Source organism: Triticum dicoccoides, chromosome 6B (genome assembly GCF_002162155.2).
Source record: "Triticum dicoccoides isolate Atlit2015 ecotype Zavitan chromosome 6B, WEW_v2.0, whole genome shotgun sequence".
Taxonomy (NCBI): domain Eukaryota; kingdom Viridiplantae; phylum Streptophyta; class Magnoliopsida; order Poales; family Poaceae; genus Triticum; species Triticum dicoccoides.
In genome coordinates this window covers 514,809,830-514,822,838 of record NC_041391.1, presented here as the reverse complement: position 1 = coordinate 514,822,838, position 13,009 = coordinate 514,809,830, and positions in this window count along the sequence as shown.

The following is a 13,009-nucleotide window of genomic DNA, read 5'->3' as shown; positions in this document are numbered from 1 at the left end:
TATGCGGTGATGTGTCGGTCTCTGCACATTGATCGTGTTGATCGAGTCATCCGGTAACAAAGCAGGGCATCAAGGACAAGGGTGATGGGTCACTGATGGATCACTACTCAACCTATACAAAGCATATAGTATAATAGGTAAAGTAACAATAGCAGGTTACAGAAGCAGGCTATGCATCAGAACAGGAGCTATCGAACAACAGTAACAAAATCTAATGCAAGCATGAGAGAGAGACAAATAATGGGTGATATAGTAATGATCAAGCGGGTTTTGCTTGCCTGGTTGCTCTGCCGAGAAGGAGAGGTCGTCATCGATGTAGCCCATCACAAGGGTATCACGAGGGTCTCGGGGTCTATCGGAGAAGAAGGAGGTGGGAGAAGCAATAAAAAATAGGCATACAAATGCAACAGAAAGCATGACATGACAATATGTTATGCTAGGGGTGACCTAACACAGTGCTAAGTGTTATAGGTGGAGCGGGAAAATATCCAGGAATATTTTCCCGGCTCCAGGCAATTTTCGGACACACGGACCGGAGGGGGAATGTTCTATGTTTGCAGTGTTAGAGGGATGTGACAAGTATTTGGATGGCATATTCGGATTCGTTATATTTTTTGATCATTTTCCATATATAAATTATTTTCATCTGAGTTACGGTTTATTTTATATGACTTTTCAAAGTTTAAATGATTTTATGAAATTACTGGATTTAACTAAATTCGGAATTTAATTAGATAAATGCTACGGGTGCCCAGAAGTGTACCTACATTATCACACTGTGTATGACAGTGGGCCAGGTCAACTGCCCCGTCAGCATATGACCAGTCAACATTGACTGGTCAACTAGGATTGACTGTGGCCAGATCAAAAGGTGGACCAGAGTTAATTAGCATTGTGGGCCGCGCATGTCATAGACACGGGAACAATTAAATTATCTAATTGAGTTTAATTAAGTTAATTAGTATAAATAGGTGGTGGGGCCAGTCTGTCAGTGGGTGTATTAACTAACAGCTGTTGTTTAAGTTTAATCCTAACACTACAGTGTTCTCGGGCCCATGTGTCAGTGACACCTTAGAAGAAGATTAGGCTTAAACTAATACCTAATGCGTGGGGTCCACATGTCACCAGCCCACAGAAGTTTCAACATCGGCGCGCCTCCCACTACAAAAAATACACTTCCGTGTTGATACGTGTTTGTCATAGTAGGTCACGTTTTCTGTCATACATGTTCATCCATGATGATTTTATGACAGAATCAAGATAGTCATACCTGTGTTGTCGTAGAAGTGTTCCCTGACATTACCAAAATTATCATCAAGGAAGTGTCCACTTCCATGATGATAAATCACGCGTCATAGAAGTGCTTTCGTCATGGGTGGCCGACACGTGGCATGAGGAAATCTGTGACGGGTCATAGTTAAAATTCTATGACACACTTGTGGTCATGGTTATGCTGATTTTCCACGTGTAAAATTCTCATTGGCTGACGGATCCACGCGTCAGCTCGGCGTTGGCACAAGTGTCACTCATCCAACGGTTGAGATGGGCTTATGATATGTTGACACGTGGACGGGCCCAAAAGTGGCCCACAAAGTTTAAATGGGCCGACCCAACTGAAGGCCCAGAAGATTTAGCGGACCATAATGGGCCAGCCCAGCTAAATGCCCACAAGATTTTGCAGACCATAATGGGTCGGCCCAGCTAAAGGCCCACAAGATTTAGCGGACCACAACGGGCCGGCCCAGCTAAAGGCCCACAAGATTTTGCAGACCATAATGGGCTGGCCCAGCTAAAGGCCCAACATTCTCTGTCAAATTGGCCCATCAATGGCATGTCCTAAACTTGTCATCATCGCGTCCCATGGTCACTTCTGGCCCGTTAACAGTCCGCTAAGTAATTGGGCCGAATTACGGCCCAGTGTATTTCCGGCCTGTTAAAGGTCCTGCTTCATTTGGGCCCATTTACAGGCCATCAAAACTTCCGGCCCATAAACGACCGTGAAGGATTTGGGTCATATTCGGCCATGTCTGACATTCGTCCTGTTAGAGGCCCACTACAGATTTGGGCCACTTTCGGCCTGTTGTCATTTTTGGCCTGTTAACGCCGGACAAAAACCACGGGCCATATGTGGCCCAATGTCATATCGGGCCCATTAACAGCCCATATAAAAATGACGATAATCTAGCCTGACCGAAGTTCCGGCCTGTTAAAGCCCCTGTATTAGGTTGGCGCATTTATGGCCCGTCCGAATTTCGGCCTGTCAAAGATCCGCATCGTAAATGGGCCACCATTTCGGCTTGCTAAGACCAGTGGGTTATTTGGCACAATAAGGGACCAATCTCACTTTCGGTCTATTAAAGGCCCATGTTTTTTATGGGCTCGAGATCTGTATACGGCCTATTTTTACTGAGGGCCCAAATTATGTTTAGGCCTGTTAAAGGCCCACTATGGGCACAAGCCTACCAGAAAAATATGAAACCTTATGCTGATTTAGGCCCAGATATTTTTAGTGGGCTACATGCCAATTTCGGCCCGTAATCGTTTTTAGCCCAATTGGAATGGGCCCGACGAATGTTTGCATGTTGGGCTCCTACGAAGCTTTCGGCCGAATACATTACTAAGATAAACCTACACTATACAAAAATAGCGTTGTAACTACTGCAGCCTATGGCAGCATCATAAATGTTGTATCACAACAAAATAAATTCCAACCATACAACAAAAGGCCTGTTGGCATAAAGTTTACAGTCCTTCCAGATAAAAGCACCATCATATGTATAGAAGCACATATCATTTGACCTGAGTGCTAATGTTTCAGGCTGTAGAATCTGATGGAGCAGCACGATCTTCACCTTTTTTCTGCCATTGCTCTTGAACAACGAAGCGAATGTCTGATAGTCTGGTTTCAAAACCATTCATATCTTGACGACATTTGTCAACCACTATTCTTGTTTCTGAAACGACGTCCATTAGGGATTGGACTTGTGTCTGGAGCACAGATATATCCCTCTGTCTAGCAGGAAGATTTTGTTCAGTAGGCGATTTGGATGAGGTTACCTTGACAACTAACCCAGAATTACGCAGGAAGGTGCTTTTTGCACTGTTAGTGGAGAGATACCGACGCACTGCAGCAAGAGGTGACATTGTGCCTGTGGTAGCCTCGTCAAGTTCATGTGGTTGTGGCTGTTCAATCATTTGTTCCATAGCTTCCTGAAAGTTTGAACTTGTAGATTAGTGTACCAGATAAGTTACTAATGAGACAAAAACAAACAAAGTCGGTTTAACATTTATACATAACTTATTTTGGTGAACTACTATAATACATTAGCATGTATTGTAGTGCCAACTACATAATAAAATAACTTTCGAAACATATGTCCATGTAGCATGCCTACTGTATTGTCTAATTCCTCACATTCAATGACATCTAAGGATAAAGAGACATGGTTTAAAGTAGGATGAACATAGTATGACATCATTCATATCATGGGCAAACAGATATAAAACAAACATGCTATTTTATCATTGTGTGCGCACGTGAACATAACAACTAGATTACAGATCAAGACCAAAAGAATGTCCTTCATCTGTTTTAAACCATGTAAGGTAAAATGATACGTTAAGACAACTATGTATAAAAGTGAACAGAGTAACTGACATTGGCTGCAAACCAAGTAGTTAAATCAACACATCATAGTACCAATCAGTTCAAAGGCAGGAGGAGTAAGGACTTACAACCGCGGCTTGAACTGGTGTGCTCATGCCCTTCATCTTGCTGGTGTGGCAATCCTTGAAGATTTGCACTGCATTCGGTTCAGGTTCTTTTTGGTCCGCACGGGCTTTCCTCTGTATTTGGAACAGGTCAATATAGATACGATAATATGGCACAAAAAAAGAAGGAAGTAGCAGCTATTTACAAGAGGCTCGTAGTGTGCAATATAGCTACGAGATCCTGTTGCCTGTTGGAATTTCACTTCAGAATGGTTGGTTTTGTTCTTCAAACAGTTAGCCTAGAAGAAGATACACTTGTAAGGCACATACATAAATACAAGTTCAATATGTGGTCTGATCAAATATATATAGCCTACCTGATACTTTGGATCAGACCAGTGTTTAACGAGGGCTGTCCAGTCTTCATCTGTAATATATTCCACTTGAGATGTTGGGCGATTTCATTGTTAGCCTTGCCTTCAAAGTGAGATTTCTAAGGTGGTACCGATACTGTCGCAGAGTAGACTGAAAAACATGAGTGCATGCTTGATGTATGGCGGAACCCTAGGGGACAATCTTTCACGTTTGGAGTGGATCCTATGGGGGAACACGAAGAACGCGTGGAAGAACACGATGGAAATCACGAGGGGGAAACGAGGGAAACACTGAACCGACACGAATTTGATCACACAAGTGCTAGATCATCGAGGCACAAAGTAACACGAGATCCAAAGTCAACAAAGTACGATACAAAGGTAGTCGTTCTTCTCTGAGAGGAGGTCTTGATTGTCTTCTCCAGATGGAGGCCTTGAATCCTGATGGATCTTCTCCGAAGAGGTGCGGTGCCTCACGAGGAGTAGATCCGTGCGGATGAGCAATGCTCTATCTCAAATGAGCTAAACCAATTCTAAATATTGAAGTGAGGAGGAGGAGTCCTATATATAGGCTAGGGGGCGAAGGGGTACATGGGCTCAACCCAACACGCGCATGCAGGCGCTGGCCGGAAGATCCGGGTGGTGGCCCGAATAAGCTGGGGACGCAGGCGGTGGCGGTGTAGGTCCGGATGTCCGGCTGGGGGTCCGGATCACCGGGTGGGTTCTGGATGATCTGGGTCGGCATCCGGATGATCCGGCTTCAGGTGAGGGCTGCGGGTGTCTTCGGCGCGCATTAGCTGGATCGTCCGGACCGGGGTCCGGATCGTCCGGGCTCTATCCGGATCGTCCGGCCCTCGTCTGGATCGTCCGGCCAGTCTGGGACTTGGCGCTTTTCCTCTCCGTCTTCACGCATGTCTTCTGCTTCCAGTTCTCCTTGATTCCTAACTTCTCTATGGCTAACTCCTTGGTACCTGAGTATGCAAAGCATCTCCATTTGAGGTAGTAGCCATGTCTCGTGTGAATCGAAGGAGAGTTGTGAGAGGAGTGATGTCACCTCGGTTTCGAGAGCTCTTGCACGTGCTCGAGTCATAGGTCCAAGTGGTGATGTAGGGGATGTACATGCGTCCATGGGGATGATCGCGGGATGCTCCGCATCATCTCCCCCTCCCCCCTTGGGAAAGATCCGACCTCGGATTGAAATCTTCATCACCATGGTAAGGCGAGAGGTCTTTGACATTGAAGATGTCGCTCACATTGTACTTGTCGCTTGGTAGGTCTATCTTGTAAGCGTTGTTGTTGTAGCATGCTAGCACCTTGAAGGGTCCATCGGCCCGAGGGAGAAGTTTGGACTAGCGTTCGTTGGGGAAGCGATCCTTGCGAAGGTGTAGCCACACGAGATCACCAATGTTGAAGATCATGGGTTGCTTGTTGACATTGAGCTTGGTCGCTAGTCGTTGAACTTGGCGCTCGATGGTGTTCCTTGTATCCTCATGCATCTTCTTGATGTAGCTTGCCCATGCACTCACATCCATGTTGGTGCGCTCTTGTAGAGGAAGAGGTAGAATGTCCAATGGGGACAACGGGTTGAAGCCTTAGACGACCTCGAAGGGGGACTTGCCGGTAGTCGAATGTCTTGCACGGTTGTAGGCGTACTCGGTGATGGGTAGACATGCCTCCCACTCCTTGATGTTCTTATTGATCAACACGCGAAGTAGAGTGGAGAGCGTCCGGTTTGTCACCTCCGTTTGACCGTCGGTTTGAGGATGGTATGCGGATGAGAACAAGAGCTTGATTCCGAGCTTGGCGCATAGCGTCTTCCAAAAGTAACTCAAGAACTTGATGTCACGGTTGGAGACGATTGTCTTTGGTACTCCATGGAGGCGCAAGATTTCCCTACAAAAGATATTTGCAACGTGTCAAGCATCGTCTATCTTGTTGCAAGGAATGAAATGTGCCATTTTAGAAAATCGGTCCACAACAACAAACACGGAATCCTTTCCATTTTGAGTTCTAGGCAAACCAAGTACAAAATCCATGCTAATGTCTTCCCAAGGTTTATCAGGAATAGGTAGAGGCATGTAAAGACCATGGGATTGAGCTTTAGACTTAGCTTTGCGACATGTAGAGCATCGGTTGGTGAAGCGTGAGACATCATGGAACATCTTGGGCCAAAAGTAGTTCTTGGAGAGCATGGAGAATGTCTTGTCGCGCCCAAAATGTCCCATGAGTCCGCCTCCATGAGCCTCTTGCAAAAGGAGTAAACGAAGAGAAGACTCGGGAATGCATAGTTTGTTAGCTCTCATAAGATAGCCATCCTTGATGTAATATCGTTCCCAAGATGTATGCGTTAAACATTTAGCATAAGGAGTAGAAAAAGATGGATCATTAGCATAAAAGTCTTTTATGTGCTCAAAGCCAATAACATTCAACTCAAGTTTCGTGACAAGCGTGCATATGCGTGAAAGTGCATCCGCAACTACATTTACCTTACCCTTAATGTACTTGATCACATAGGGGAAAGATTCAATAAATTCATTCCATTTGGCATGACCCTTGTTCAACTTAGTTTGACCTTTTAAGTACTTAAGCGTTTCATGATCGGTATGGATGACAAACTCATGAGGTCTAAGATAATGTTCCCAAACATGTAACACACGCACTAAAGCATACAATTCTTTGTCATATATGGGATAGTTAAGTTGAGCATTGGTGAGTTTTTCACTAAAATATGCAACGACTCGTTTTTCTTGCATCAAAACTTCGCCAATTCCGGTACCACTTACATCACAATGAACCTAAAAAGTTTTCTCAAAGTTGGGAAAAGCAAGAATCGGAGCATGAGTAAGCAAAGACTTGAGCTCATCAAAGGCGGTGGATTGCAAAGATCCCCAAACAAAAGAATCATTCTTCTTACTCAAATCATGCAAAGGAGCGGCAATAGTGCTAAAGTCTTTCACGAAGCGACGATAAAAAACCGCAAGGCCAAGAAAGCTACACACTTGTTGCAAATTGGTGGGTTGGGGCCAAGTTTTAATTGCTTCAATTTTAGATTCATCAACATGGACACCCTTGGAAGAGACAACAAAACCCAAGAAAACAAGTTTGTCAACACCAAACGTGCATTTTTTCAAGTTGGCATAAAGAGGTTCCTTACGAAGGGTTTGCAAAACAGCCCTAACATGATTAAGATGCTCTTTCATGGATTTGCTAAAAACAAGAATGTCATCAAAGTAAACCACAACAAAGACTCCAATATAAGGTTGAAGCACAAAATGCATAAGACGCATGAAAGTACTGGGAGCTTCCGACAAACCCATAGGCATGACCAACCCCTCGTACAAGCCAAATTTGGTTTTGAAAGTGGTTTTCCATTCATCACCTTCTTGTATGCGGATTTGATAATAGCCACTTTTAAGATCAATTTTTGAGAAAAAGGCGGCACCGCTAAGTTCATCAAGCATATCATCTAGGCGAGGAATGGGATGCCTATAGCGAACGGTAATAGCATTTATACGTCTACAATCAGAACACATGCAAAAACTTCCATCTCTCTTAGGGACAAGTATAACCGGAACGGCACAAGGGCTTAGGCTTTCACCTACATGACCGTTGTCTATTAGTTGTTGTACTTGCCGTTGGATCTCCTTAGTTTCTTCGGGGTTGACGCGGTATGGAGCTTTGTTTCGAAGGCTCGCTTCGGGGATGAGGCCGAATCGATGCTCAATGCCTCGTAGAGGAGGTAGACCCGGAGGTATCTCATCGGGGAAAACATCTTGGAATTCCTGCAAAAGAGATCGAAATACTAAAGGAAGCTCATGAGAGGTGTTAGTTTTTGGTTCCCCATCCTTGCACACATGGACAAAGTGCATAACACTCGATGGGATCTCACACACTTCTCTCATCTCACTTTTTGTGGCAAATTGGACTAGGTTTTTCTCTCTAGGCGAAGAGGCACTCAAGTTTGGCTTGTGGCTCTCACTCATTTTTTGGTGGATCACTTTCTCACTCTTCTCTCCACGATGGGTGGCTTGCTTGTCGTCTATCACTTGACTAGGAGACATAGGTCATAGCACATACTCCTTCCCTTTCATCTTGAAGCTATAGTGAGTGGTACGCCCATTGTGGATGACACCACGATCGAATTGCCATGGTCGACCAAGAAGGAGGTGGCAAACGGACATTGGGACGACATCACACTCCAAAGTGTCCTCATATGCACCAATTTTGAAGGAGACTTGGACCATATGCTCAACTCGGATAGTGCCGGAGTCACTTAGCCATTGGACTTTGTATGGGTGCGGGTGCTACATCTTGACCAATTGAAGCTTGGATCATAGTTATTCACTTGCCAAGTTGTGGCAACTACCTCCATCGATGATGACCTTAATGGACCTTCCATTGATGCCGGCCTTCATGTGGAAGATGTGGCATCGTTGGTCTTCTTCTTGTTGATGTTGAAGAGTCAAGACCATGGAGACAACGAGAGCGGGGCTCGAATCCTCATCACAAAAGACTTGATAATCTTCATCCTCGTTCATGCGCTGGTGCATGGCCACTTGTTCAAGGGTTCCATCTCCTCATCACTCATGGAGTCATAGGTTCCATCATCATTGAGGATCATGGTGCGCTTCCTTGTGCATTCATAGGACTTGTGGCCATGGCCGCCGCAAGTGAAACACTTGAAGGAGCTTATCTTGACGGTCTCATCTGTGGGAGTAGATGATGAAGCACACGGCTTGAAGTTGCTTGTAGTAGGAGGAAGACGACTTGAACTTGTCGAAGTTTTGTTGTAACTTGACTTGTCATCGTTGCTTGGAGAAGGCTTGGTTGATGTAGAGGTTGGAGGAGTTGTTGAAGCTTGGTTGTTGGAGAAGCCGTAGGTCTTGGATGAGTACTTGGCGTACTTGAAGTCATCTTGCACTTGACGTTCCGCCTTGGTCGCTTGATGCACGAGCTCAATGAGGTTGGAATAGGGTTGGAAGTCGGCGATCTTCTTGATGGGATGATTGAGGCCATTCAAGAAGCGTGCCATTGTTTTCTCATGATCTTCCTTGACATTGGCTCGAATCATGGCTATATACATTTCCTTGTAGTTTTCTTCAACACTTTTTGTTCCTTGCTTGAGGAGTTGGAGCTTCTTGAAGAGGTCGCGGTTGTAGTAGGTGGGCACAAAATGTGCTCGCATGACGTCCTTCATTTGAGCCCAAGTGGTGATTGGAGGTTCACCTCTTGCTTGTCGGCGCTCAAGGACTTGTTCCCACCATATGAGCACATAGTCTTGGAACTGAAGTGATGCCATAGCGATCTTCTTCTCTTCCTCATAGTTGTGCAAATGAAATATTTTGTCGACCTTCAATGCCCATGAAAGGCACTCTTCGGGATCATTGCTTCCATTGAACTTGGGCATGGTGAATTTTAGCTTGCCGTAGTGTTGCTCTTCATTGTGTTGTTGGATTTCTTCTCGAAGTGCTTCCTCTTTATTGCGCCGCTCGCGATTGTGGCTGGCGATGGCTCGACTTGATTCTTGAAGGGCACGTTGTGCCTCAAGAGCTTGTTCTTCAAATTTTTGTTGTTGTTGAAGACATTGAGCCTCGGCATCTTGTTCCTCTTGGTGTAGACGCGCTCGTTCTTCCTCTTGGCGCCGTTGTCGTTGTCGTTCTTGAGCTTGACGAAGTTCTTGCTCGTCGACTTGCTCTTGTGAATGCTTGTCGTGTAGCAGCTTGCGAGATGCATGATGGTCTTGACGTGCGACTCGTCGAAGAGTGTTTGAGGACGGAGTACATGAGCCGGAGAAGGAGTCGTCGGAGTGTCGACTTGAGCTGCTTCGTGTTGAGTATGAAGAAGTTGAAGGAGGACGGTTCACCAACAAGGCGCGGATCTCGTCCATCCTTGCATCGTTCTCTTGCTTGTGTGCATCAAGCTTGTTGTTGAAGTAGTCCTTGGTACGTTGCTCGGAGAGTCGCAAGTCGGTGGAGAGGTTTTCGATGCGGTCGGTCATAGCTTTTTGCTCTTGATGCAACGCTCGTTGTGCACCAAAGAGGTGGCTCTTGGTGACGAATGATGACATGTCGTCGTCTTGCTCGATGAAGAGTGGGTTGGTAGAGGTACTTGGCCTATCCATCACTCCAAGCAAAATGTGAGTGTGAGAAGGAGAAGAACTTATACCAAATGTACCTTGACCGATGTTGACAATGAATCAAGTTCACTCAAATGCGGACAATGAAATATCACTCTTGGTACCAATTCTTGTTGGTTCTCACACCTACACAAGTAAAAGCCTATGTGGAGCTTCATTAGGATGGTGGCACAAAATTTGATGCAATTGTTAGTTTGACTCAAAGATGTTGAAAAATATTCGCAAATTCGCAAATGCAACAAGTAGACCAAGCAAGTAGTGGAACATGGAAACACACACGCAAATAGAATAATGGGATTATGCAAACCAAAAATGAGCCAAAATGTGGAGACCAGGAAAATGCTTGCACAATACTCGAGGGATGCTAGCACGATTGCACAATAGGCGGATATGGAGCTTGTGCACAACCTACTAGGCAAAAATGCAACGATCTCTATCCCACGTATGCTATATGTATGGTATTTCGGTGATATGATCCAAGATAATCGGATATGACAATCTTAATGTAGTATGATGCTATGGTTCTTGTTTATAAGCTCTTTGCTTATCTTTCTCTTTTTGCTTAAAAGCTTGGTTGGCTCTTTCACTTTTGAGCTCTTTTCTCATGCAAAACTTCACGAACCAAGATAGCAATTGTGTATGCGATGACAACTTTGTGACACAAGAGATGATATGGTATGTATGCTATGGAGTATGATCACTAATGTGCACAAGTCACATTGCCGGCAATACTCGATGGCTAGTCTCGATGGGTAAGCAACGCGAATGTAAGGCTAAGGTGGTTATCAATGCAATGGAAAAGCATAGACAAAGATGTCGATGAAGTTACCGTCCGTAGCGATGATGAGTAGTCAACGAAGATGAGCGGTGGTGATGTTGATGTCGCGCCGTACCTAAATAACTGAAACACAATAGGACACAGGAAACCCTAACTACAATTCTCGAACTCAAAGTCGAATGGTGGTACGGAGGGGTATGTCGTGGGGTTTAGCGGGTTAAGGTGGTGGTGGTTGAGGTGGGTGGGGTGCGGAGGCGTAGGTGGTGGTGGTGGTGAAAAACTGCAGAAAATGCAGTTTCGGCAGTGAAAGCCGGATGATCCGGGCCGGGAGCCGGATGATCCGGGCGCGTCCGGATGATCCGGGTCAGGGTTCGGATCTTCCGGGCAGGTCAACTTTGCTCAGGAACTGCTCAGGATGAACTCGAAAACGGTGAGAAATTCAAAGATTTCGCGGATTTTGGATGAATTTCGAGGGTGAGATGGTGGGGAAAGCCAAGATCCATGAGTTACACAACGAATCCACGGATCAAAATCAACAAAACATCATCAAAACCAATAAATCACACAAAAAAATTGGGGCCCATTTTTGGTGGGGATTTTCGGATTTAGGACGAAAACACCAAAATCAAGCTAGAAAACACGGGGTAGGGGCTCCAAAAATGTGATCAACGTAGCTCATGATACCAAGTTGATGTAGGGCGGAACCCTAGGGGCCGATCTTTCACGTTTGGAGTGGATCCTACAGGGGAACACGAAGAACACGCAGAAGAACACGAGGGAAATCACGAGGGGGAAACAAGAGAAACACTCAACCGACACGAATTTCATCACACAAGTGCTAGATCATAGAGGCACAAAGTAACACGAGATCCAACGTCAACAAAGGATGATACAAAGGTAGCCTTTCTTCTCCGAGAGGAGGTCTTGATTGCCTTCTTCGGATAGAGGCCTTGAATCCGGATGGATCTTCTCCGAAGAGGTGTGGTCCCTCACGAGGAGTAGATCCGTGCAGATGAGCAATGCTCTATCTCAAATGAGCTAAACCAATGCTAAATCTCAAAGTGAGGAGGAGGAGTCCTATATATAGGCTAGGGGGGAGAAGGGGTACATGGGCTCAGCCCAACACGCGAGTGCAAGCACTGGCTGGATGATCCGGGTGGGGAGCCGAATGATTCGGGATCGACCGGATGATCTGGGTGGTGGCCCGGATGAGTTAGGGACGCAGGCGGTGGTGGTGCAGGTCAAGTTGTCCGTATGGGAGTTAGGATGTCCGGGCGGGGTCCGGATGATCCGGGTCGGCGTCCAGATGATCCGGCTTTAGGTGAGGGCTTTGGGTGTCTTCGGCTCACATTAGCCGGATCTTCCGGGCCCACGGCCGGATCGTCCGGCCAGTCTGGGACTTGGCATTTTCCTCTCCGTCTTCCCTCATGTCTTCCGCTTCCAGTTCGCCTTGCTTCCTAGCTTCTCCATGGCTAACTCCTTGGTACCTAGGTATGCAAAGCGTCTCCGTTTGAGGTAGTAGCCATGTCTCGTGTGAATCGAAGGAGAGTTGTGAGAGGAGTGACATCACCTCGGTTTCGAGAGCTCTTGCACGTTCTCGAGTCATAGGTCCAAGTGTTGATGTAGGGGATGTAGATGCGTCCATGGGGATGATCGTGGGATGCTCCGCATCAATGCTTGTTTAGTTGCATCATCTTTCAGATCCAACTTGAAACTCATCTGTTGAAAAAAGAATGTGAGTCTTATTAGGAGGAAGCTAGAAAGTATGTGACAGAGCTAGACAATATTACTAATTGCGATGAATAACATTACTTACGGATAAATGGTCAAGGAAGGTGTTAAACTGGGTATTGTCTTTCTCATTCCTATACTGAATCCACGTTGGGAGGATACATGCATGACACATAACGGCAACGGCCGCCTCTGAGCTGACTCTGTAGCATCACGTGGCCTTTTTATACCTGCCTCAAAATGGCTCTCCATTCTTCCTCCTTTAGATTTTGTTAATCT